Here is a 6,000-nt window from a genome sequence, read left to right on the forward strand (position 1 = left end):
CTTTTAAATTAATTGATCCAGAATTTTACATTGCTGAGATGGATCCACAGTGCTAGAAGAGTAGATGTATATGCAGCAGCTTAAATGATCAGACTAAGTGATTCACAGTGTGTATATAGAGTTGCAAAACAGGCATCGTAAGGAAAATATGTTTGAAGAACACTTAATGTTTATTTTCCTATTATTTGAGTGATTTTGAAAAGCTTTTTTCAAGGCTCTAGAGTGTTAAGTAAGAAATATGACAATATTTTCCCTTAGGGGTATTGTGTTCTTATCTGCTGACTTGCAAAAGGCATGGGGTGAAATGTCCAAGCTGTTCTAGCTGTCATAGCTACATAGTACCACTTTGAAGTATGTTCATATTCTTTCTGAGCTGTTCTACTGCTCTCCACTGAAACCCTCCTATTACAAGTTGTCTTCAAATAACAAAAGGAGCTTGAAGAGCCCTTAATCTGCAGGGCTGTGCAATGCTCCTTTAGAAATGTTGCAAAAGGGGACAAGGAAAGACGAGAAATTAAAACTAACTGATGTGGTTGAACTGTGGAAATTCATACGTCTTGAATTCCATAGACTCTATTTAATCAGCCCTGCAATCTGTTTAGTGAAGCTGTTGTAAATCCTAGTATATGCAGTATGAGGGATATTTAATAAGGCTAGACTAGAAACAGTTGTTTCCCTAGACTCTTTCCACAGTTGCAGGAGAGAGAAAAAGACTTTTCCAAGAGAACAACTGGATCTGCAGATCCACTGAGCTCATGAAAAGATACTGGAAGAGTGATGTCCCTTGCTCCAGTCTGCTCCCTCCAGTTAGCTCTTGTATTCACTGGGCTTTCCCATCAGCCAGATCAGCTTTCTAACACAGAAGAAAATGATGCTGTATTTTTCTGACAGGTATGTCTGCTGCCAGCCTGGTAGCTGAACTGGTACATGGGGTGACCTGGCCTTGCCTAGGTAGGGACTGCATTAACAGGATGATGAGCAGTACCTTGAATCATTGAACAGCTTCAAAGAACTCTGTGCCTTATAGGGCATCACCATGATTCTGCATTACGTATATATACATATAACATGTGTACACACACAGATACATGTCAATATGTATATATGCCTGTTTAAATACTAACTATAGACATATACATACACTTACGTTTGCCTAAGAAGGCACTGCATGAATGTATTAAAGTCATGTTGAGGCAGTTTGTGTAAAAAGTGTTGCTATGGCTGCAGTGGCTTTTGTGTATGGTTATTTAAAAATAGGCTTGTGCCAAATGAAGTGACAGAAGGATGTGTATCTTTGTGTGGTCAAATTGCCACTGGCTGTTGGTTCAGTTTTGCTTGCTATGACAAAGGACAGCATCTCTTTGGTGTCCTGGGTGACCAAGTCTGGAGCTCACTACTCATAGCCATCTTCAGGAAGCTGTGACTAAACCAGCCGATCTGAAACTGTTTGCTTGAGAAAGGAGGTGGATGTGTGTCATTTCCTTGCATAGACACATAAGCGTCATTTTCCTTTCTCATAGTGGGTTTTTTTTTTCTGTTGTGTTTTTTAATGAGATGGCAAATCACTTGGGACCTACAATGCACTGCAAACTGCATAGGAAGGCCAAAGCTTCTGAGCGTGAAAAGACTGAAGGATCTGAATTTTTTAATGGTCTTCATTTGAACTCCTAAAAAATCCAAGAGGCACTTGAAATGACAAGGCACTTAACAACGTTGTTCTTGGATTACACAGGGAGAAAGCTGTCAGAGAGCCTATCAAGCAAGTCACGAAACTTAACTTGAGAGGCACGGGAAAGAAATGCGGCATGGGTTCTGGAGCTGAAGGGACAGCAGGAGAAGTGACTTTAAGTATGAGCAAGTGCTTGGCAGACATTAAAGGAATACTTGTTTATCTCTATGAGATAGTTCAGCTTCCCAGAAATATTATGATGGTCTGATATTAGGCATTATTTTTGTTCTTTTTTTTTTTGTCTTCTGGGAAATCAACTCACTTAGTGGCATAATCACACATTTGAACAGTATGATCTGTATCTGATGGGCCGCAACAGTATTTCCAGTGCTCTGTTCATTGCTTTGTTGCTCTCCAATCCATTTACTTTCTTACATAAGCACATGCAAGTAAAAGGAAAAAAATATAACAATGAGAGAGGGAAAGGAGAGCAGACGTTCAGACTTCAGAGATCCTAACACAAGTGAAGAAGCCCTGAGTACAAATCCTGAAACGAATACCATTCCTTTCTTCCCCCAGTCTTGAAAACATTTATGAACAGTATGCTGCTTTTCACTTGCTTTCAAAGTCCAGATCCAAGATATTAGTGAGATGCACAGTGCAGATCACTGTAGCACATTAGCAGAAGTCTACACGCTTGCTCATTTGTAGATTGAAATCTGGATTTTGCCCATAGAAAGGGAAGGTGAAGTTTTGAGGCTCATGCTCTGCTTAGGATAACAAAGGGGTTCCCCCTTTGGAGGAGGAAGACTAAATAAGAGGTCCATCCCAAGCCACCCATCTTTGTGGGTCATTATTGACCTGGTGCTCTGCACAGACCCTTGGCTTCCTTAGGAGTCAATGGGTAAATGTTGTGTGCAGCAAACTGATCCCAATCCCATGAGACCCTCTCTGCTATTTTGGACTCTTGCTTAGCTGACCTCTCTGGAGAGGCAGACCCTCCATCAAGCAATCACAATGGATCAGAACCAAAGGTTTTGCTTACAGGAAATTCAGAAGTAAAACATGCTAGACCTGGGCGGAGAAGAATGCCAGAAATGCTGCTTTATGCCTGTGAAATTATGAGAAATTGAGTGGTCCTGATTTTATTGATTAAATTCTTGGATATAACTTGTATGGTGCATCCCTGGTGCGTACTACATAAGTATGTATGCCACCATATACGTGGAATATGTTGTGCTATGATATGTTTAAGGACTGACATTAAAACACTTGTACTAGCTGAAGGTGTTATATATATTTTTTAGAGTTGCTCATCTTCATAATTACAATCAGTAGTCATATTTCCTATTCAAAACTTTAAAAGAATGTTGTGTTTTCACTTCCAGTCATGACATTATTTGTTGATTCATCTGTTTCTTCCTCCCTGAGATGCACCTAAACAGGATTTCAAGTAACAAGGATTTGTTCAAACCACCCACTTTTTGGCAACAGAGTTGTAAGCACAAGTATGAATAAATTTCCTAGCAACTCCTAACTTGAGACAGGGATAGAGAGATCAGAAAGATAGCATTTAGTTGGTGAGGATTCAAACTGGTTTGGCTAGAAGGTATCTTTCTATCCACAAGAAAGATACTATCTGTTAAAGGTACTGTCTGTTATCAGAGACTGATGTACCAAGTACATTTGTATTGGTGATAGTCTGTGATCATAGCTGCATCAGCATTGGTATACCTGTTAGTTACCATCAGGTGTAAATACTAAAAAGAAATTAAATCTCTTTTATCTGGGAGGAGGTGTAGCAGAAACAGAACATCTCCCAAAGGATGCTGGTACAAGGTGGAGTAAACCTGGATCTCCATACGTAGGTGTTTGGGCCTCCATAGTCTGAGATAAAACTTCATTGTCTTTGAGTAAATAGCACAGGACCTGGGTCTGAGTACTGCACAGGATCATCTTTATCACTAAGCTGCTAGTTTACTTCCTGTGCTCAGAGATAGCTGGGTCAGCATTGCTCCTACAGGCCTCTTGGTCATAGCCACTATGCCCTGGGCAATAAGAGAGCTGTCTTAAATGCTCTTAATGCCCCTCACAGAAGAATGTGCATACAACACATTGCTCAGTATGATGCTGTATTCCACATTTTGAGAGAAGAGAGTGTATTTTATTCCTATGAAAACAAGTGCTGAATTCCCTTTCTTGGTGTGGTGCAGATTATGGGTCCCAAATGAATGAGGACCCAGGCTGGCAGCTCTAGGAAGGAGTCCCATCACTGCATGTGGGTGAGGTTTATTTCTGCTCTTCCTCCAGCAACCTGGTGATCCTTGATTACACACTGAGGGCCTACTCCTTGCATAAGGAGCCCAAGTACCCAGAACTGACGGTGGGTTTGTCTGTGAGCTATGGGCGTACATTGCTGTGATAATGAGACAGTTCCATCAGCTCCTGAGTATGTAGTGCTTTAGGAATGATGAAATCTGTTGGCTGAATGCCGCCAACACAAACCATAGGTCTACATCTGAACCCAAACTGTGTTGTGCAACCTTAATAGTGAATTATATAATTTATTCCTAAAGCACTGTATGAGCAGTAGGAAGAGTTATTAGTCATGGGAATGAGCAAACACACTACTGTTGACTTGTCTTTTTGGCCTATCAGTTCCTCTGTTAGTTACTGAAATCTTAAATGCCCAGTAGAACCAATTGAGGTTCCTGAATATTATCTTTGTTCCCCTGAAGTCAGTGTAGCAAGGACAGATGGCTGGACCATAGGCAGCACTTGCTCTGTATAGGTCTGTGTCTGTATGTATGCATGTGTATGTATGCACACATGCCTGGACTGACAAATATGAACCATGTTCTGGTTTATATTGCAAGTAAACGTTGTAATACTGTGTAGAGTGATATTATAGTATCCCATGCAGACAGTATTTGGCAAGGATCAATAATCATGCTAATTAATAGTGGTTAAAACCTCTATAGACTTGTTTTCCAAGTACTTGGCAAGCATGGGACTAATTCATGCTACTATACCATCCTATTGACTTTGCTTGAAATGTTTATGTAGAAAAAGGTATAGGAACATTTGCGTATTTCAACCCAATGAAAGCAGAAAAGGTGAGTGAATCTTTGTAGTTTATTTTTGCAAAGGACTTGGCATTCCTGGCTTGATGGTATGTAATATTGGCAGTCCATTTCTTTCTTTTCTTCACTCTAACTTAAGTGAGACAAGGCCCCTCCTCAAGTCTTCCTTTCAGTGCTTTTGATATTCTGCTGGATTAGACCACTGGTTTTCCTGAGCTAAACTACTATTCAAGATCCCTATCTTCACACTTGACAGTGTGTTCAAGTAATCAAAAGCAAAAACTATATCACCATAGAAAGAAGTCGCTGTATGAAGGCATAATTAATTAAGCTGCTCCAAGCATCTTCTCCTAGTATGTGACACTGTCTACCTGCTCTCACCAGCCTGCGTAACACCTTTCCTACGAAATGTTTTTGCTGCCGTAGAATCAAAACAAGTTCTTAGAGAGTGGAAAGTCAATGAAAGAAGCAAACTACAATTTATTAATGAGACATTTGTGAAGGTGAAAGAATGACCAGTTTTCCTGGATTCCAAAATCATCCTCAAATCGATCCTCAGATCTGGGCCAGCCAAAATCGTTTCATATGCAGGTTTCAGAGCAATGACTAGGCACAGCCACACAAAGCCACTAGCACAGAAGAAAAATGAAAAGAACAATTACATAAGAAATCATAGAAACGTTGAAAAATTCAGGTTGGAAGCAACCTCTAGCTGCCACCTAATCCAGCTCTTCACCCAAAGCAAGGCCAGCTACGTGGGCTGCTTTGCGCCTCATCTACCTTTTGCTGTCTTCCAGGATAGAGATGTCCCATCCTCTGGGCAGCCTGCTTGCCCAGGGCTTGCTTGTCCTCATAGTGTATTTCCCCCCCGCCCCTTTACTGCTGCCAAGGTAATTCTAAATTTCTGCTCGTTGCAGTTATTGCTATGGGAACATTGCTGGTGTAACATCTTCTCCTGAAGCCTTTCTAGAGCACCTGCTTCATTCACCACGTGTGCAGACAAAAGCCAGGACAGATGCTCAGGGGAAGAGCTGAAACCCCAAAGCTCACAGGGCTGATGCACTTTTTCAGAAAAGAGGCCACCCAAGTTCTTCACTTAAGGAGAGAGACAGGAAAAAGTATTTGCAGAAGAAGCAGCTTCCTTAAACTGTTTCAGGAAACCCTATCCAGAGACAATATTAAAAATGCATGGGTGGGGTGAGAGAAAAAGAATTCTTATTTATGTATAAAGTTACACATGGAGACAAT

Source organism: Lathamus discolor, chromosome 6, assembly GCF_037157495.1.
Source record: "Lathamus discolor isolate bLatDis1 chromosome 6, bLatDis1.hap1, whole genome shotgun sequence".
NCBI lineage: Eukaryota > Metazoa > Chordata > Aves > Psittaciformes > Psittacidae > Lathamus > Lathamus discolor.